General features: G+C 40.8%; 1 pseudogene; it reads right to left on the minus strand.

The window, feature by feature from the left end:
- Nucleotides 1–12,476: 12,476 nt before the first annotated feature.
- Nucleotides 12,477–13,359, minus strand: LOC102483640 (homeobox protein NANOG pseudogene; annotated as a pseudogene).
- Between the last annotated feature and the right edge of the window lie 8,638 nt (nucleotides 13,360–21,997).

The raw sequence follows: 21,997 nt of genomic DNA on the forward strand, positions 1-21,997 counted from the left end.
AAAGAGAGAGATGGAGAGTGTAAGCCTCCGGGTCCTGGGCTCAGTCCCAGGTCAGCCCTGTGGGAGTCCAGGGCCCTAACTACCACATCAGCTACCGCCCCGATGCATGCATTTAAAATAGTTAACAGATAAATCATTTAACTTACGGGATTTCCATAAACAAGCCAAGCACTTGTTAAAAGTGCACATATGGGGACCAGCAGATGTTGTAATGATTACATCACTGAACTCCCGGGGACAAGCACAGTTCCAGTCCCAGACCCAGCAGCTTGGAACTCACACAGCGCACAGAGGCATGTGTCCCTGCGTACCCAAGATCCGGCGAAGAGACTGGAGGAGACGGGATTGTCACGTGGCCTTCTCCCCAGGAAGAATTTCTTGCTTTCTATCTCTCTGTCTCTCCAGCGAGTGCACATGCCCAATCCAAAAATCTCGCTCTCAAAAAAAAAAAAAAAAAATGCACTTATGAAGCTGAAACAACCAAAATAAAATTTTATGAACAGATTTTTTTCAATAATAATTAAGCTTTATGATTAAACCTAAAAAAGAGTTTCCGAAGTATTTTTGGTTACTTGTAAATTAAAGAGTACATAATTATTAATCATCTACACCGTTTGTAAGTTAGAAATTTCTGAAACATTCATTACTAAACTTAAGTTGTTATAGGTCTCAGGCAGTTATTGTGTTGCCTACTGAAAGACCTGGACTGGGTGATTCAGAAAGACTAGAGGTTTATTTGACTCATGACTGTGTGGCTGGAAAGTCCAGAGGTGTGGCCACCACCCCAGCATGCAGCAGAAGCAGAGAGAGCAGCAGACACAGAGAGAGCGTGGTCTGTGTTCCATGTGAGTCTCTGCCTGCCTCGTGTCCTCTCCTTAGACACCCACCGCAGCTCAATAATGGGGTCTCCCAAGCCACCTAATCACTAAGCTCTCCTCCAAAATCTTACTCTCTCACACAACTGGGTCAAATCCTCACTCATTTAGTTCTGTTACAACAGCTCGACATATGAATTGGGGAGACATATTCAAACTGTAGCAATATACTTTTAGCTTCTTATATTACAGAGACTAAAGGTATCTGAGCTTGTTAATAAACATATGTTTTGCTACATTGAAATACATTAATACTATATAGAAATATTTATTTTTTAAATTATAAGATGGTAATTTATAAAATTTGCCAGTGAGCTACAAAACATGGGTATGCAACAATTCACAAATTCCTATCCTCTAGTTCTTGTTGTAAAAGAAAGGTCACTAGTGATAAAAAATTTATTATAGTTGATAAATGTAAGTGATGCTACCAACAATGATAAGGGCAAAGCGACATTGTAATGAAAGTAAAGAAAAAGGTGTAATGTGCTTTTGTTAAGAAAAAAAGAGAGTAATTTTGTCCTTACATAAAATTATTGGCTGTTCTAGAATGAGAGAGAGGAAGATTATGACAAAACATGAATGGCTACAGAAGTTTTTCAGTTTGTGGAAATGAATTTTATGTTGCGTATCAAAACTGCTTTAAATTGGTTGGATTTGTTTATATTTTTAATAAGCTTTATTGTTAATAATACACAAATATAAAATGACAGGTTGATCTTTTTATTGAAAACATCGACAAAGTTATTTTGAGTTACTGGTCTGCTTGTATTTATACATATATATATGATATATTTACTATAGGGTACATGCACTCACCATAGACAGCGAGAAAGAGACGAAGAGGAAATGAGAAATCCCCTCCTAGAGGGCGGCCACACCACTGTCCCTCCTCCATTCTCTTCCTGGGGTTTAGGCACGCGCACATGCAGCAGGCGTGTTACTCAAGCCCTCAGGTCTGGGACTCAAACCGCACATTCGGCCATGTGGAATCCAGCTACCTTCACCACCACGCCCTCAGCTAGCACCAAGACATTGTACATTCTTCCTTTAGTTTTTAATTTATCTGTCTTGTAAATGAACATTCTTTGTCTTAAAAGAATAATTTCCTGATTTTTTTTCATATCCTTGATTACTTAAGAGAACTAAGTCTTTTCATACATTTTTTAAAGAATTATTTTATTGGGACCAGCAGATGGCATAGTCCCTACATTGCTGGACTCCCATGTAGTGAATTGCAGTTCGAGTCCTGGACCCGGTGGCTTAAACTCACGCAAGGTGCACATGCATGCATGCCCAAGATCCCAAAAGGAGAATTGAGGTGAAAGGATTGTGGCATGGCCATACCCCCTGGGGGTGATTTCTCACTTTCTGTCTCTCTGTCTCTGTCTTTCTGGTGAGCACACACTCCCTATAGCAAAAACCTCTCAAAAAAATTTAAAAAAAACATAAATTAAACATTTTTAAAGTATTTTATTTAAACATTTATTATTCATATTTCTTTATTTGAGCAGAGAGATACTGAGAGACAGGGAAGGAAAGTGAGAAAGCAAGCCACCAGGTCCAGAACCCTTAACCACCACACCACCTGCTGGACCCCTCATATGTGTCTTAACCCTTAACCACCACACCACCTGCTGGACCCCTCATATGTGTCTTAAAAGCTCATCTTTTCACTTTGTTTAGACCATACACTTCCTTTTTTACTCTTGAACTCTTTTATCATCTCTGGCTGAATGCATAAGAAAATGCTGTTTCACAGTGACCTGTGATCCTATCTAATCGAGTGCTCAAATCTTTTGACAACTCTTAGTAGTTTACTTTCTCAAAATTAAATCTTGATCTCAAATTGACTTTGAAATTTCCCAGAGGGTCCATAGAAAATCTCAAAGGATTACTTCTTTCACCTTGCAAAAAAGGGAAGTGTCAGCCAGTGGCATGGCAGTCAGGGTGGCTGGATTCAACTCATTCATTATCTCAAGCAAGACCATTCAGATCTTGGGTGCAGAGGCTTGAAAATCCCATTGGGTGTCTGCACCCGTGTGTCCAAATTCCTGAAAGAGGGGAGAAATGGTGGAGAGGGGATTGTAGCATGACCATGCCCCATGGGGTGTGCTTTCTCACTTTTGCTCTCTTTCTGGTCTCTCTCTCTCTCTCTCTCTCTCTCTTCCTGAGAAGCACATGTATCCTTCAGGAAGTTTTTTTAAAGATGATAAAATAATTAGATTTATTTGATAGGTTAAATTGAAAAAAGAAAAACATTCTCAAAGAAGAGATGCTTAGCTTTTTTTATATTTGTATGAATAAATGCTATTAATATGAAAGTTTCAGGAATTGTTTAGAACTTCTAAACCTTGGTCAATTTCTCTGTAGTCACAGCATTGTTTACTTAGAGGTTTTCTAAAACTCTTCGGTGAGGCCACAGCGTTTGTCCTAGCCTTGGAGACCCAGAAAAGGACTGTGTCAGGTACTGTGGGAAACGGGCTTGCAGTGGCTTCGCTCCACTGAGTGAGACCACGACCAGTCCTGGACCACACTGGCTAAGCCTGTTCTCTGAGAGCCGGATCCCACATGCCCCGCCACGGAAGCCTGGCCTTGGCAGCTTGGCAAACACACCAGGTGCATGTAGTATGTGACCCAAATCCAGGTGGGGTGGAAAACAGAGGGAAAGGGTCAGTGACCACGCCGCACTGGCGGTGTTTTCTCTTCCTCCCTCTCATGAGCACGCCTGTTCTCTGGCTGTTAAAAATATATAAATACACTAACAGATAGGATCTCACCACTGACTATGTCAGGGTTTCCAGGAATCTAGAGGAGAAGCGATAGACTCCTAAAACTGTCAGTTCAATATCAAGATGAACAAGAATTAAGTATATGAATTAAATAAATGGTGAGGGATAGCTACTTCACACACACACAGGATACTTCCTCACGGATGATGGAATTAAAGTGCAAGTTTATTTATAAATAAATGCTGAATAAAAATTTCTGAAGCCCATGTTTGTCAGAATATGTATTTTTCTATGATTTTTTTTTTTGGAAGACCTTCCTTATATGTAAGGGAATTTCTAAAAGCCTGTGGAAAAAGTGGAATTAAACTAGGGATTTACTTAGGTCTCTCTCTCACACACACACACACACACACACACACGGTCTATTATAACTAAGAATTTGTCCAGAATGTCATATCTGAGAATAATGTATATAGAACCAGATGTGGCCTGACAGGGTTAAGGAACGAAGGCTGACTTTATGAAGCCAAATGCTCACGAGGCCCTCATGGAATACACGGCCTGCTACCTGCCGGTCGTGCTCCCAAGCCTTACACGTGAATCAATACGAGCACTTCCTGGGGGAACTAAGAAGCTTGGTGTGTTTAAACCTTAAGAACTCAGTGATTCACCCAAATGGTGACTTGAGCTCCTGGCCTCTAGAGACTTTGTTTTTTCTTATTTAATCTGACAGTCCTCTAGAGACCTTATTTATTTATTTATTTATTTTTCGAGAGATTTTTGCTATAGGGCATATGCCCTCTCCAGAGGGACAGAGAGACACAGAGAGACAGAAAGCAAGAAATCACCCCCCGGGGGGATGGCTACTCTGCAGCCCCTTTTCCTTCAATCTCCACTCAGGATCTTGGGCACGCACATGTGCCCGGCATGAGTTTTAAGTCTCCAGGTCTGGGACTGGAACCACAGTCAGCTGTGTGGGAGTTCAGTGACATAACCATTCCGCCATCTGCTGGGCCCACTCTAGCGACTTTTAAAAGCCCAGCATGAGATTTATTATAAAAGTTGCAGTAAAGAGAACATAAAAGACGACATGGCTAATTACTATTCTTGCTGCACTTACACATATATTCAAGTCAAATTTAATGAGAATTCTTATTTTGCAAACGAGAGTAATTTTATTTTGACCGGAGTGGAGGTGGGCTTAGCTACAGTGGCCGAGCTCTGTATTTTACTGGGGTTCTTTGACCGGTACATGTTGACGTGTGCCCAAGATCTCAGCTGGCACTGAGAAGTCTGGGGATAGACCGTTGTGCGAACCCTGTTGACAGTGCTCATCTTTCTCTCTGTCTCAAGAAACAAATACAACTTTTGGGACCAGCAGTTAGCGTAATGGTTATGTCGCTGAACTTCCTGGTGGCTTAAAACACGCCGGGCATGTGTGCGTGCATGCCCAAGATCCCGAGAGGAGAATGGAGGAGAAGGGATTGCGGCGTGGCCATCCCCTCTGGGGGGTGATTTCTCACTTTCTGTCTCTCTGTCTCTGTCTGGCGAGCGCACGTGCCCTATAGCAAAAAACCTCTCCAGAAAAAAAAAAAAAAAGAAAAGAAAGAAATACAACTTTTATAAATGGGGTTGATTGTAGAGATAAATTGTATAGCTCAGCAGAACACTATATGCTACCCTCGTGCAATGTGGGATTCTAGTCCTGTTCATTGTCTTTGGGATTTACCTACCCATCAGCTGAACTGTACACTGCTGTCTGGTATGTTTTGTCAATCCCCAACTAATTCTCAATTCTTTTCGTTTCCTTCAATATCTTGCTACATCTCCTCCAAATGGAATCTCCAATGCTTCTCCCACTTTCTCTCTCTCTCTTTTTTTTTTAAATAAGTTTTTGCTAGAGGGCACATGCACTTGCCAGGAAGACAGAGAGAGACAGAGGCAAAAGTCAGAAATCACCCCCAAGGGGGATGGCCACACCGCAATCGCTTCTCCTCCATTCTCCTCTTGGGATCTTGTGCACGCACGTACACGCATCCAGCCTGAGTTTAAGCTACTGAGTCTGGGACTTGAACTACGGTCTACTATATGGGAGTTAGTGACATAGCCATTACTCCAACTGCTGGTCTCTTCTCCCACTTTCTTGACTGGGCATCACTGAGAACTAACACCTGCCGTCCAGGTCCTCACTGGAGCTCTGGGTGGAATGTAGCTGACGTGTTACCAAAGCCCAGCAAACAGGCTGGACAACTTGATGTGACTTCCAAGGACCCCTCACCACAAGTCTCAGCTATGCCGAAAGGTCACTGGGACTTCTACATCCTCTCTGCTGACATCTATGCCATAACCAGAGACATTCAAGCTGAAAACTAGGATATCCTTCGAATCTCCACTGCTGTCCTCACTGCACCATCAGAAACACTTCAAAAACCCAGTGTTTAAACCTGTCTCCACTGGCTGCACACCAGACTCAAGAACTGGACTTATAGTCTGCTTCAACTAGGAATCTTCCTCTTTCTTACTCTTCATTTTTAAAAGATATTTTTAGGAACCAGCAGATGGTGCAATGGTTATTGGTTATGTCACTAGACTCCCACATGGCCAGCTGCCGTCTGAGTCTCGGACCCACAGCTTGAAAATCGTGCTGAGCATGTGTACATGCATGCCCAAAATCCTAAGAGGAGAATGGAGGAGAAGGGATTGTGGTGAGGACATCCCCCACAGAGGGTGATTTCTTGCTTTCTGTTTCTGTGTCTCTCTCTGACTCTTCAGTGAGCACACATGCCCTATAGCAAAAATTCCTCTAAAATCTCTCTAAAAATCTAAGAGGAGAGGGAGAAAGCACCCCCTAATGGGCAGCAGCCACATTACAATCCCTACTACTCCATTTTTCCATCCTGTTGGATTAGGGGCATGTGTATGCACACATACATACACACACACACACACACACACACACGTTTTTTTAAGCCTCAGGGCCAGGTCTCAAGCTTAACCTCCATGCAATCATGGCTTCTTCCATGGCTTCTTCGTCTCCTCTCACTTCTCTACCCTTCTTCTCTCTCCTCTTCCCTTTCCCAGTCCTCATCTCTTCTTAATGCAACTAGAATTTTTTTATTATAATCACACAGACAAACATACAATACCTCCTACCAGGAAGTGTCGTGGGCAGCCCTGTGGCCTGGTGGTTTAGAGTCAGCTCCTTCGTGGTTCACGTTCTGGCCTCTGCAACTTGAAAAACACACTGGGCATGCGTGCATGTATGCCCCAGATCCCTGCAGGACAAAGGGGTGGGGGAGAAGGAATGCAGTGTGACCACAACTCCCCCAGGGGATGCTTTCTTTTTCCCCATATTTCTCTATCTCTGGTGAGAGCACACACCCCCTGGCAACTGAAAAGGAGGGGGCATTTCATTATTCTAGTTTATCTATGAAAACATTCTCTAGCCTTTGGAGCTAGGTTTTACATAATATATGTCTCCTCATAAATGTATTAAATAAAATCTTGAACATCGTTCATTTGATATCTGTAAGAGATCTTCAAGAAGTTCATGGAAAATGCATGTTATAAAAACTATGCATGGATTTCAAAAATTTTTGCACCCAAAAATCATATTTTATTTCTGTTTTTCCACAAGCTTTTTGAACTCCTCTCATAGTTACAAATCACTATTTTACCTTCTTTTTTTTTTTTTTGGAGAGGTTTTCACTATAGGTCGCGTGTGCTCGCCAGACAGACAAAGAGAGACATAGAGACAGAAAGCGAGAAATCACCCCCCAGGGGGGATGGCCACACTACAATCCCTTCTCCTCCATTCTCCTCTTGGAATCTTGGGCACACACGCACACGTGCCCAGCGTGAGTTTTAAGCCACCAGGTCTGGGACGCGAACCGCGGTCGACTATATGGGAGTCCAGCGACATAGCCATTACGCTAACTGCTGGTTCCCTATCTTACCATTTTTAACATTATTCTTTAACAATAAAATTATACAGTGATAGTCCTATTTCTAAATCCTTGTGTTGGACCTGCCCTGTAGCCTAGTGGTTAAGGGAGCTGGATCTCGCATGGCTGATCCTGGTTCAAGGACCAACCTCAGGCACATGTTTGGCATGTCTGTGTGCCCCAAATCCTGATACGATGGTGAAACGGCGGAGAAGAGACTATGGTGTGACCATGCCCTGTTGGAGGGTACTCGCTTTCTCTTTCTCTTTGTCTCTCCCTGGAGAGCAAACACAGCTTTATGACAACTTAAAAAATTTTGTGTGATGTTAAAACTATTTTCTCTTAATAGTAACAAACTTATTTTTATTATAAAATAATTTCTTTGAAAGTTTTTTATGAATAAAAGAAAAAAATTAATAATAAACTAATAATTAGTAAAAAATACAGTAGTAATCCAAATACAGACTAAATAGAGATAGTTTAAAAAGTAGAAAATGACCTATTTTTCAATGACTTGTCCTTGTCTTTTAGTTGTTTTAAGTTTATAAATGTATTATTTCTATGAATGAGAGAAAAAGACAGAGACGGTGCCCCGACGTGGTCTTGCTGCGGCCATCCACCTGCAGCCTCAGCAGCCCTGGATCATGGATGCGCATCTACATACTCAGGGGGGCACCTGGGCTTGAACGGGAGCTGCCCACATGGGGCAGCCTCACATAGTACCATGTTTCGGCGCTGCACGACTTTCTAGCCCTTTCAATGAATTTCTTTATAAATATTCCTTAGAAAATAAAAGTTACAAAATTACTTAGATCCTTGATCACAGTTGTAGAAAGAATGTGATTATATGTAAGAAGACATACTTTACCAATTCTACTATAAAACAATGTTGTCACAAGACAGAAAACACAAAAATGCCTGCAACAATACTTTAATATCACTTGAGAATCTATTTAAGTCATGCAATGAATAATTTGGGCTAGGGAGAATACAGGATCTGGGTTTATTCTGTTTCCCCTAGGCACTTTCTGTATAATCTTAAATTAGTGGCATAAAAAAATCTTCCAGGAGAAAGTTCTGCACTTGCATAGCTTAACCTTCAGGGTTATCAGACTCCAGTTCTATTCGAAGTCATTGAGTGATTTTGCAAAGCTTTTTAAATTGCAGGTAATTGATAGATATGCAAATTCCACCCTCTCTGATAACAATTTTAATTGACTTTCTCTGCTTAGAGAAAAACTGTTTTCTCCCAATTGTACTTGGTCTCAATATTCTTTTATTACATGTAAATTTGTGCTGTTTTTACTTTTCGTTGGAATGAATTATAATATCTTCCTGGTCTTTCGTGCCATGTAAATAAATTAATTATTTAACATGTGCTCATTTTCATACCTCTTTGCCATGGAGTGTGAGATATATATATATATATACACACACACATATATATATATCCTCTTTGTAAGTAGTAAGTTCTTGGCCTGTAATGCCTTGTATTGTATGTTCCAGACATATGCTTATACAATCTTAAATGTTTCCCCTACAATAAATTGGAGTTGCCTAAGGTCTACCTGCTAATATTCATCAGTAGACATGTCATTTTTCATGAGTAGTAAATAACATTTTTCATTCACTTTAAGCACATGGTCTGATAGCCCATGAATATACCAAGTTCCATGTTCTGTGTTTTTCTTTTCCACTAGTGCGAGCTGTGTGCTGTAAACTGTAACCGACAGCTGTCTCGTTGATTATTGGAGCAGATGGTAAAATGTAACGCCAGTAAAGCCCACATCTTTGTAAGAAACACAAGTTCTGAGAAGAAGCTACCCTAGTTCCTTCTGGAGCTTGCAGGCTTTGTACTTCCGGGCAGCAGAGGCAGATAGTCCCCAGCTGCCAGCCAGTTCCAGGGTGCTGGGCGCTGGTTGGCGCTGAGGAGCTGGTTGTCTTTAGGACACTTTAGTGATGTGGGTGCTCAGACCGCGGCATCTCGGCCTGCTGAGGCTGCAAGCTGAAAGGTCTGAAAAGCAGGGTCTTCCTGGCCTTCTACTTTCTGCTCTCCTTTCTGCTCTCCTTCCTACTCTGAATGAGTCTCAGGAATTAGAACCCCTTACACCCAAAGCAAGCCAGGACACCTAGGATGCTCTCTGACCTCCTTCCCCTGCTGAAGGGCCTCGTGTCAGGTGTCCTGCCCACACGGGAAAGTGGCAACGTCTTAGGACAGAAAATAGTTCAACCAGGCCTCCTGGGGCCCTCCAGTAGGCAGAGCAAATACGGGCCCTTGTCTCCCCATCACGGTAAAGAACTGAGGGGTAAGGCGGCGAGTTGAGCACAGGTCTACTGAGGGAAGTAAGGTGACGTCTCAGACAACGTGAGCCAGTGCTGAGGACAGCCCCGTCTCCGTCCCAGGACTCCCATCTACCCCGTCTGACACGCTTCGTTCACCTAAAACGTGTGCCCTCTCCACTCCTTCCACCTGATAGCTTCTCTTTTCTGTTTTGTTTTGTTTTACTTGTAGTTTGCTCCTCAGTCGTGTTTCTCACAGGCCTCATGGGAGTTATCGTGCACCGTCCAGATGTCACACAGTCCCTCCTTAAAATGTCTATGCTCTGGCTAGTTCCTTAGCTCTGTCCACAGAACCAGGCTTAGCAGCCCTCGCAACTCCTATCACCTCCACCCAGTTCCTTACCCTCTAATTGGGTGTCTCCACAACAACCCAATTTTTTAATATTTTAACTTCTAATTTAATTATTGTACATCTTTACAGCTTGTAACATGGTTTTTCTCAGCAGCCTGCAATGCATGTCAATCAAGTCAAAGATATTATCATACACAGCATTGTTAATAGATAACTTTCCATTCCTGTGTCTATCCGATATCTTCTTTCCCTGAGTTCCACCACCCACTTCCCCACCCTCCCCCTGCAGACTGCGGTGTCTACACTCGCCCTCCCTGCTGTTCTACCTTCCATTCTTTCCGTTTCTGCTGTGGAGCAAAGACCTTTCATATGTATTGAACGAGGACATACATGCCTTTCTTTCAGAGTCTAGCTTGTTTCACTTAGCATTAAATCTTCCATATCCATCCACTTTGTACCAGACAGGAAGTTTTTGTTGTTTATTATGTCTGAGCAATGTTCCACAGTGTATAGGTGCCACGCTTTACAAACCCGTCATCTGCTCTTGGACATCTGCTGCTTCTGTGTCTTAGCAATTAAGTAATGCTGCGATAGACACGAATGGGCAAGCGTCTTTCCAACCAAGTGCTTTCCTGTCTTTTGGGTAAATACCTACGAGTGGGATTACTGGGTCACATGATAGATGTGTCTGTGAGTTGGGAGACCCCTTCTTGTTCTCCATAGTGGCTATACTGATTTACAGTCCCACCAACAGTGTAGGAGGGCTCCTTCTGGGCCACATACTCATCAGAACTTGCTATTCTTTATTTTTTCTTTTCTCTTCTTTTCTTTTCTTTTTTTTGGAGAGGTTTTTTTGTTTTTGTTTTTGTTTTTGTTTTTTTTCACTATAGGGTGCATGCGCTCGCCAGAGAGACAGAGAGAGACAGAGAGACAGAAAGCGAGAAATCACCCCCCGGCGAGGATGGCCACACTGCAATCCCTTCTCCTCCATTCTCCTCTCGGGATCTTGGGCAGACACGCACACGCGCCCACGTGAGTTTAAGCCACCGGGTCCGGGACTTGAACCATAGTCAACTATGTGGAAGTCCAGCTACATAGCCATTATGCCAACGGCTGGTCCCTTGTTAGCCATTTTCTTAGTTGTTTGTTGTTGTTGTTGTTGTTGTTGTTGTTGTTCTCATCCTCGGTAGAATCCTGTCTTTGTCTTTGATTTTTCCAATCTGATTATGCTTTGGAGAGGATCTTCGTATGTTGATTCTCTTTTGGTTTCTTTGGTGTTTCCTGAATTTATATGTCTTTATTTTTCTCTAGATTTGGAAAGTTTTCACATAATATTGCATGAAAAAGTTTTCCTGTACCTTTTCCAACCTCTTTGCCTTCTAGAATACCCATTACATGCGTATTTGGGCACTTGGTGGTAGCTAATATTTCCTATATGATGACTTCTTTATATATGTGTGTGTGTGTGTATATATAGTATGTATGTGTGTGTGTATATATATATGTGAATGTATATATACACACACACACACACACATATATATATATATATATATATACACACACACAATTCTTTTTGGTGGTTTGGACTAAGTCAGAGGCTTTGTCTTACAGATCAGAGATTCTTTCGTCAACATAGTCTTACCTTCTGTTAGTGCTTTCAAGGGAGATTTTTGATTTCTTGGATTGTATTCTTCATGTCCAGAAGTTGTATTTTATTCTTTTTTTAAAAAGCAAAATGGATGGTTTATTCATTCGTACTTAAATAAGTGAAATTGGCACTGATACTATCATGATGCAACAAAACACAAATCTTTCTAAAGACTTAGAGAAATTAACAAATGAGGGATCTCAGTAAAACACAGCCGAAAGGGCCAGAGGCAATCAACGAAGTGCATTATAACGTGACCCTTCACCTGAACACTACGTTTTCTAAATAAGTAGAGCCTCCTATTTCCAGAAATCAGGAATAATTCTTTATCACACTTACTTGTATTTCACTTTTTCTTGAAGTTAGTCTCTAAGGCCCTTAAGATTCCTAATCTAGTACTAAATTTTATCTGTAGCCAGAGACAATTTGAATCACGTTGTCCATAGCAGTCAAGGTTCTTAAAGCCTCTTTGATTAGACTCCAGTCATAACTCACCCTCCCACCCTCCCAGTTTACGCAGCGGGCACACCGAGAACCAGCATATCAAGGCAGGATGCACAGCTCTGAAACACGAAAACTCCTATGAGGAAGAAAGGAATTCAGTCACCTCCCAGACTGACATTTAGTTACTATGCCTCGTGCTCACACATCTTCAGGCAGCACGTTCATGGGTAATTTAAGACCAGTCCATGGTCTGTGTGGTGCTCAAATCCTTAGTGATTTGCTGTATCATATTCTGGCCTTCCCCAGAGGTTTCCAAGATGGCCTCCAGATCCCTGGCAGGAAGAACTTGCTGGAACTGCAGGTAGGACTGCAGAGGTTCCTCACCACGGTTATAGAATGGTGCATCCCAGGCTGGGGAACACCAGGTCTGGCTATTCCAGGGTCGATTGCTCCAGGACTGGGAGCTCCAAGACTGGGTGTTCCAGGACTGGGTGTTCCAGGTCGGGTTCTACTCTGGAAAGTTTTCTAATGGGTTCACTGGGCATCCCTGGTGGTAGGAGGCACAGAGCCCTGGGTGTTCAGCAAGTGTTGGGCCCTTCTGAGTCACAGCACTGCTGTTCTTTGGCCACTTGTTTTTCTGCCACCTCTTACATTTCATTCTCTGGTTCTGGAACCAGGTCTTAGCCTATTTGTAGTTGAGGTTCAGAATGTCAGACAGCTCCTGCATCTCCTGGAGGCTGAGGTACTTCTGTCTCTGAAACCTGGCTTTGAGTACACACAGCTGGGTCGCAGAGAACACGGTTCTCATCTTCTGCTTCTTGACCTGGACCTTCTCTTCCTTCTTCACTGAGCCCTTGTCTACTTTGGGACTAGTGGAAGAATCTGGGATCTCAATAATAAATGGAACCATAGAGGAAGGGAGGGATGAGACAGTCTCAGCATGGGGCACCTCAGCAGATGACATTGACAAGGCAGGATCACGTTCTTCAGGTCCACAGCTCACAGGCAGAAGTGGAGAACCCATAGAATCCAATAGTTTGGAGAAAGGCAGGCTTTGGGGACAAGCTGGATCCACACTCATGTTATGGAGAAAGTGGGGGAAAAATCAACCAGTGTAAAAAAAAGAAAAAAAAAAAACGAAGAAGGTGGCGGCTAAGCTTTTAAGACAAGTGTCTAGGTAGATCTTAGCGAAGTGTGAAGATCTCCAGCTGTAAAAGTATCCCAAGGTTGGGATGAAGCCAGTTCCCTCCACAGTAACAGAAGGCGACCAGCCTGATCCAGTTCTGTTTTATTCTTTTTTAGAGTATCTGTCTCTTTATGGAATTCCTTCTTGTCATGGAATAACTTTCTCATCTCCTGGAATTGATTTTCTCTAGCATTTCATTGAGTTTGGCATAGTAAATATTCTGAATTCTTTTTTTTTTTTTTGACATTTTTGTAAATTCTTTTGTGTTTTCCATTGTTGGTGAGGGATTACTGTGCTTCTTTGGGGGAGAGATATTCCCTTGTTTTATCATACTCCTTGTATCTCTACACTGGTTTCTAGGCATCTGGGGAAGCACTCAGTTCCTTTTATTTTTGGAGCGGGTTCTGTAGTGCCATGTGTGGAAGAGCAGCCCTAGGTCCTAGTTGTATCCCGGGAGAAGGACCACATCCTCCAGATCAGAGCAGAGCTCGTGTAGTTGGAGGTGATAACGTTCAGGGAGGCTTAGCTGTGCTGTGTTTTGAGTGGCATCAGCTGAATGCAGTAACTGCTCCCAGGACTTGAAAGTGATGAGGAAGAAAGCAGACTTGCCTCTCCTGGCAGATAGGGGATAGAGTTCAAATTCCTCAGCCTCAGTTGGAGTGGGAGCACTCTCTTTTGAGTCCTCTGCTCCCTTCAGGCTGTGGAAACCTGATTGCAGATGGAGCCCCACCTACTTATCAGTGTGTAGCTCTCTTGCCAGACTGCAGTGGGGGGAAGTGGAAGATACAACTTTTTATTTATTTATTTTTCTGAAGCTGCTTGTTTTTGTGTTTCCCTATGATGTGTGTTAACTCTGCTAGTTTCCTCATTCTTCTATGGGTGAGAATGCTGAAATCCATGGCAGTAGCCTGGGGCTTGGGGTTTCAGAGGAAATATTCTCTCATTTTTCTCCTCCAGAAGAGAAATAGGGCAATAAGGAGATGCTCAGTGGAGCCTCACTGGCTTCAGGAAGTTGGCTCCTCTGCTTTGTGGGGAGAAGCTATGCAATCTGGAAGTTCCTTCTGACTTCCTCCTACCCCCCAGGTCCAGCCTGATTCCTGTTTGCAGAGGCTGCTTTCAGGCAGTGACCAGGCCTGAGTACCTGCAGACTGCAGAGGTGGTGGCAACAGTCACTCCCCGCAGTCAGTGGCCACTGAGTTACCCCAACCTCTCTCGTCCAGAAGCAGCTAGAATGAGCAGGGAGGAAGTTGGGGGGATGAGGGAATGAGACACTACGCAGAAGTGCGGGACCCTGCAGCAGGCAGCAACCACCTAGTCTGGGTCCAGCAGAAGGCCAACCCACTTCTCTCATCAGACTTAGAATTAAAATACAGTTTTCCCAGGAACATTAGGTCTTATTTTAGAAAGCAACCATGTCACATGAGACTTGGATAAATATATGTGTTATAGTTTTTTCTCATCAGTTTGCCTTTTGTTATGAAGGTTTCAGCCATGTCCTTGGCAGAGTTGAGGGAAAGATGTCTTTTCTACCCTACGGTAAGTTTCCCTTTATCAACAGTTTAGCTTAATCCTTTGGAGAAAACAGCAATAAAAATTCACAGTGGCAACAATAATAAAATCATTTTTAATACCCCTTCATTACCAGTGAAAATAAGAATATTTTCTGCATCTTTCTCTATCCTAAGACATTTTTATTTGGTTCACTTTCTTCTCAAAATATTAATCATATAGACCCCACCCTGTGTCATAAATAAGTCCTGTGATGCCTAGAAATATTTTCTCTTCCTTTTTTTAATTTTTTAAAAATGTATTGATTTATATTCATTCACTGTCCATAAATACAGTATACAAAATGAGACTTTCCATCTGGAATGCATTGCATTTTGGTTCAATCAAAGATATTACCATATATGATATCATCAACAAATCATTTTCTTTTTGTTGTTTGTTATATATTTTGATTTTTATTCCCCCCTTGATTCCCTACCCCTCACCTTCTACCAATTCCCCCTCTCCTCCCACACTGTCTCTGGTATCTGCAGTTGGTTTCTATGCCTTTTCTACATTTTATTTATTTATTTATTTATTTATTTATTTATTTAGGAGAGGTTTTTGCTATAGGACACGTGTATTCACCAGACGACAGAGACAGAGAAACAGAAAGCAATAAATCACCCCCCAGGGGGGATGGCCATGCCGCAATCCTTTCTCTTCCATTCTCCTCTCGGGATCCTAAGCACGCATGCACATGTGTCTGGTGTGAGTTTAAGCCACCAAGTCCAGGACTTGAACCTCAGTCAACTACATGGGATCCAGCGACATAGCTGTTATACTAACTGTTGGTCCCCGCTAGAGATCTTAATTTATTTTATTTTATTTTGAGATTTATTTTATTTAACTCTTTAATTTTTATATTATTTTATTTCATTTTCTTTTATACATTCAATCACGTTACTTAGCTTACAAAATGAATATATCTTCAACAGATATCACATTTCTTTGTCCAATTAATGTTTTGCCTCTCTATTTTTCTTCTGAATATCCTTCCTCAGACTTTACTCTTTGAAACACACTATATATGGTATTCGCAGCCATTTGCTGTGTTTCTATATCCTTTAGTCAATCAGTTTCAGTCATAGAGTGCGGACACTCAGTATGTATTAAGTAGGGACATACAATGTCTCTCCTTCATAGTCTGGCGTGCTTCACTCAGTAGTAAATCTTCCATATTCTACCATTTTCTGTCAAAAGCAAGGGTTCTTTTTTTTTTTTTGTTCTTAATGGCTGAATAGTATTCCATAGAGTACATGTGCCACAGTTTTTCAATACATTCATCTGTTCGTGGACATTTGGGTTGGTTCCATATCTTAGCAATTGTGAATAGTGCTGCAATAAACATCAACTTGCAAGCACTTTTCTGATTAAGAATTCTTCTGTCCTTTGGGAAGATACCAAGGAGTGGGATTGCTGGATCATGGTAGTTCTATTTGTAGATTTTTGAGGAATCTCCAAATTGTTCTCCACAGTGGCTGGACGAATTTACATTACCACCAGCAGTGTAGGAGAGTTCCCCTTTCACCACACCCCCTTATTTTAATCATTCTAACTGGAGTTAGGTGGTATCTCATTGTGGTTTTGATCTGCATCTCCCTTACACTGAGGAATGTTGAGCAATTTTTCATATGCCTTTTGGCAATTCATATGTCATCCTTAGAGAGTGGCTTTTTCAACTCATTCTCCCATCTTTTAATAGGGTTGATCATCTTTTTTTCTTTTTGGAATAGCTACTTGAGTTTCTTGAGCATTCTGGTTATCAGTCCCTTATCTGACGCATAATTTACAAAAATATTTTCCAATTTTGAATGCTATTCACACTAATTACTATGTCTTCTGCCATGCAGAAACTTTTTAGTCTGATTTAATCCCACTTGTCTATTTTGGGGATTATTGACTGTGCTTTGGAGGTCTTATTTAAGAAGTCTTTTCCTACTCCAGTGTCTCCCAGAGTTTCCCCAGTGTTCTCCAGGAGAAGTTTTATAGTATGAGGTCTTAGGTTTAGATCTTTGATCCACCTTGAGTTGATTTTTGTCAAAGGTGAGAGGTAGGGGTTCAGATTCATCTTTCTGCAAGTGGAGATCCAGTTTTTCCAGCACAATTTGCTGAAAAGGTTTTCTTTTCCTCACTGAATTGACTGGTCAAAATCAGTTAACTGTATGTTTGGGAATTTATTTCTGGGGACTCTATCCTGTTCCATTGGTCCACCTGTCTATTTTTGTGCCAGTACCATGTTGTAGTATATTTCTGGGTCAGGGAGTGAGATGCCACTCACTCCACTCTTCTTGTGTAGGATTGCTTTGGCAATAAGAGGTCTTTTATGATTCCAGACAAATTTTATGATTGTCTTTTCTAGATCTGTGAAGAATGTGTCTGGTACTTTGATTGGCATTGCATTAAATATGTAGATTAATTTGGGTAGAATTGTTATTTTGATTATATTAATTCTTCCAGTCCAGGAACATGGGATATCCTTCCACTTTTTTGTGTCATTTTCAATTTCATTTTTTAGTTTCTCGTAGTTTTCCTTACAGAGGTCTTTAACTTCTTTGGTTAGATTTATTCCTAAATATCTTATAATTTTTGTGGTTATGGAAAATGGAATAATTTTTTTCAGTTCTATCTCAGTCTGCCTGTTGTTCATATATAAAAATGCTATAGATTTCTGTAGGTTGATTTTGTATCCTGCAATTTTACTGTATGTATGTGTTACTTTCAGGAATTTTTTCGTGGAAACCATTGGGTCATCTATGTATACAATCATGTCATCAGTGACTAAAGAGAGTTTCATCTCTTCTTTTCCTATTTGAATGCCTTTTATTTTTTCCTCTTTTCTGATTGCAGTGGTGAGGACTTCCAGTACTATATTGAAAAGGAGCAGAGAAAGTGGGCATCCTTGTCTTGTACCCGTTTTTAGTGGAAAAGCTTTCAGCTTTTCTCCATTCAGAATGATGTTTGCTATGGGTTTTTCATAGATAGTTTTATTGTGTTAAGAAATGACCCTTCTATGTTGATTTTGCTGAGAGTCTTGATCATGAAGGGATGTTGTATCTTATCAAATGCTTTTTCTGCATCAATTATTAAGATCATATGGTTTTTATTTTTTTTCCTGTTAATATGGTGTATTACATTTATGGTTTTGTGTATGTTCAACCAACCTTGCATTCCTGGAATAAACCTACCTGATCATGACATGTGATCTTTTCTATAAGTTGTTTTTTTGCTAGTATTTTGTTGAGAATCTTTGTGTCTATATTCATCAGAGATATTGGTCTATAGTTGTCCTTCCTTGTCCTGTCCTTATGTGTTTTAAGGATAAGGGTGATAGAGGCTTCATAGAATGATTTAGGGAGAGATTCACCCTTTTTGTCTTTAGAAATAACTTGAGCAGGATGGGGGTTTAGTCTTCTTTGAAAGTTTTTGTAGAATTCAGAGGTGAAGCCATCAAGGTCAGGCCTTTTCTTTGTTGGGAGATTATTTATTACTGATTCAATCTCCTGACTTGTTATGGGCCTATTCAGACTTTCTATATCCTCCTGGCTCAATCTAGGTAGATTATACATGTCCAGGAATTTGTCCATCTCATCCAGATTGTCTTGTTTCTTGGCATATAGATGTTCATAGTATCCTCTAATGATGTTTTGTATTTCTACTATGTCTGTTGTTGTATAGGCTGCTTCACTGCAGATTTGATTTACCTGGTTCCTTTCTCTCTTCTCCTTAATAAGTCTCACTAGTGGCATATCAAATTTATTTATCTTTTCAAAGAACCAGCTTTTGCTTTCATTTATTTTCTATTTCATTTATTTCTGCTCGGATCTTTATTATTTCCTTTCTCCTGGAGTTTTTTGAATTTTTTTTTCTGTTGCTTTTCCAGTTCTCTAAGGCACAAAGTCTCTATGCCTTTGAACCTGTAGAGGCTTGCTTTTTGCCCTATGATGTGGTCAATCTTCAAAAAGGTTCCATGTGGGGGTGAGGAAAAAGTGTATCTCGTGGTTTTTGGATGGAAAGTTCTATAGATGTCTGTTAAGTTCACTTGATTCATGGTGTGATTTGGATCCTTTATCCCTTTACCTATTTTTTTTGTCTAGATGATCTGTCCCGAGGAGATAGTGGGGTGATGAGGTTTAACAATTAGCGTGTTGCAGTCTATCTCCCCTTTTAGATCTAACAGTCTTTCCTTCACATATTTAGGTGCTTCTGTGTTAGATGTATAGACATTTATAAAGCATTATATCTTCTTGGTTGATTGACCCTTTTATTACAATATAGTGCCCTTTTTGTCTCTTCGAACAGTTTTTGTTTTAAAGCCTATTTTTTCAGAGATTAGTATTGCCACTCCAGCTCTTTTTCAGTTCCCATTTGCATGAAAAACCTTTTTCCAACTCTTCACTTTCACTCTATGTATGTATTTATCCATGAGTTGGGTTTCCCATAGGCAACAGATAGTTTCTGTTTTTTAATCGATTCAGTCAGTCTGTGTCTCTTGATCAGAGAATTTAATCCATTCACATTCAATGTTATGATCGATGTTACTGAACCTGTCCCAGTGTTTAAGTTAGCCATTGTCTTGGTTGCTTTTTATTCCTTTGTTTCTGGCTGTTCATTCTTTAATTTTCCTGGAACAGTACTCTCTTCAGGGTTTCTTGAAGAGCTGGTCTGGTGCTGGCAAATTCTTTCAGGTCTTGTTTGTCTGAGAAGATTTTTCTTTTTTTTTCCCATATGAAGGATAATCTTACTGGATATAATAATCTTAGTTGAAATTGTTTCTCTCTTAACACTTTCAATACATCTTTCTATTTTTTCCTTGCTTGCATTGTTTCCATTGAGAAATCTGTGTTAGCCTGATGAGATGACCTTTGTAATTCACTCGTCATTTCTCTCTTGCCAGTTTCAGTATCTTGTCTTTATCTGTGGTCTTTGTCAGTCTAGCTAAACTGTGCCTTGGGTAAGATCTTCTTGGGTTGATTTTATTTGGGGTCCTTTGTATTTCTTGGGTCTCGAGGTTTGAGTGCCTCTCTAGAATTAGGAAATTTTCTTCCAGGATTTCATGGAATAGATTTTCCATGCCCTTATTAGTTTCTTCACCTTCTGGGATACTAATTATTCAGATGTTAGGGTGTCTAGTGGAATCTAGTATTTCTCATATATTATCCTCATGGGTTTTTTTGTTGTTGTTATTTTCTCTATCTTTTTGGTGGTTTTCTCTAGGTCAGAATTTTTATCTTCTATGTCAGAGATTTGATCTTCAGCATGGTCTAATTGACTTTTAATATTTTCTAGAGAATTTTTGATTTCCTGTATTACAGACTCCATCGCTAATAATGCCATCTGATTTTTTCTTAGTGTGTCCATTTCTTCTTTCATATTGTGAAAGGACTTCCTAATCTCTGGTAGTTTGTTGTCTCTTTTATGTTCCAACTCATAGCATTTGGTCACCATGAATGTTCTAAATTCTTTCTCTGACATTGTGGTGACATCCTCTGTTTTTTCAAGAAATGGAAGGGAGTCACTGTGTTCTTTTGCTGGAGACGTATTTCCTGGTTTAGTCAGACCTAAGTCTCTTCTTCTACTTCTAGTCATTGGGAGATATATTCACTTTGGGATAACTTTTAGGAGAATGTGTCTTCGACTAGGAGCAAGTGTGTTTCCATTTTGCTGTGGACTGATGAGTGCCAAAGTCCCTCTTCTGTTGTGTTTAGCAATGTGGTCCAAGGAGGAGCATTTTATTCAGGTGTCTGAAGAGCAGTATCTCCATTTTTGCAGGTGGTTCGGTAAAAGAGAGGACCCCAGAGAGTCTTACAACACCAGGGGTATTTCAGAACTGTGATTCTAGACCTATCTAGCCCATCTGGGAGGGTGGAGGAAGAGGAAGAGAAGACCAAATAAGAGGGAAGAAAGTAAGGAGAATAAAGATTTCACCAGGGGTTTGGAGATGGAAGGGGATCCGCTCAATTTTAAAACTTTCAGTATCAAGCACAGCCGATATATATACATGTCTATGAACACATGTCTGACCAGCATAAACCTCAGTGAGTAAAGCGAACACACTTTATTTTTTATTTTTTTTTATTTTTGGAGAGGTTTTTGCTATAGGGCATGTGCGCTCACCAAACAGACAGAGAGAGACAGAGACACAGAAAGCGAGAAATCACCCCCCAGGGTGGATAGCCACGCTGCAATCCCTTCTCCTCTATTCTCCTCTCAGGATCTTGGGCATGCACGCACATGTGCCCGGCGTGAGTTTTAAGCCACCGGGTCCAGGACATGAACCGCAGTCGACTATATGGGAGCCCAGCGACCTAGCCATTACGCTAATTGCTGGTCCCGCGAACACACTTTAAAGTAGCACTTAGCTGGGGCTATATAGCTTACTGCAGTAATCAAATAGGTATTAATAGGTATTTTTAATTCATTTTTTAATTTCAAGAAAACAGTTTCAGTCTTAATAGATCAAAATTAAAAAAATGTTAAGAAAAGTTTGCTTAAAACTTAAAGCCAGGGAAAAGGTTAGGATTCATTTCAAATAGTAGATAGATGAACCGATCCACAGTTCAAGAGAGGATAAAAATCCTTAAATATGGAAGTCAAAGCATCAAAGAAAATCAGTAATGTTTTATTCTAAGCTCAGAAGATGCTTTTTCACTAGATCAGTCTCATGTAGTTAATCTCTCTACTATTGAATTTGCAGTGTTACTGTGGTCTTATCTTTCTATTTAAACTCTGGAAGTTAACATTCAGCTCCAGACTTGTCCCTACCATTAGGCTGGCCATTCTCTTGGTTATTTTTTTTGTAATCTTATTTCTGTGTGTCCGACTTTAGTTTTCCTAGCATAGCACTCCCTTCAGCACTTCTTGGAGAGCTGGTCTGATGTTGGTAAATTCTTTCAAGTTTTATTTATCTGATAATGTTTTTGTCTTTTTTTCTTCCCTCATATGAAAGGTAATCTTGCTGGTTATAGTATTCTTTTTTTTTTTT

The sequence above is a fragment of the Tupaia chinensis genome, unplaced genomic scaffold (genome assembly GCF_000334495.1).
Source record: "Tupaia chinensis unplaced genomic scaffold, TupChi_1.0 Scaffold144027_1, whole genome shotgun sequence".
Taxonomy (NCBI): Eukaryota; Metazoa; Chordata; class Mammalia; order Scandentia; family Tupaiidae; genus Tupaia; species Tupaia belangeri.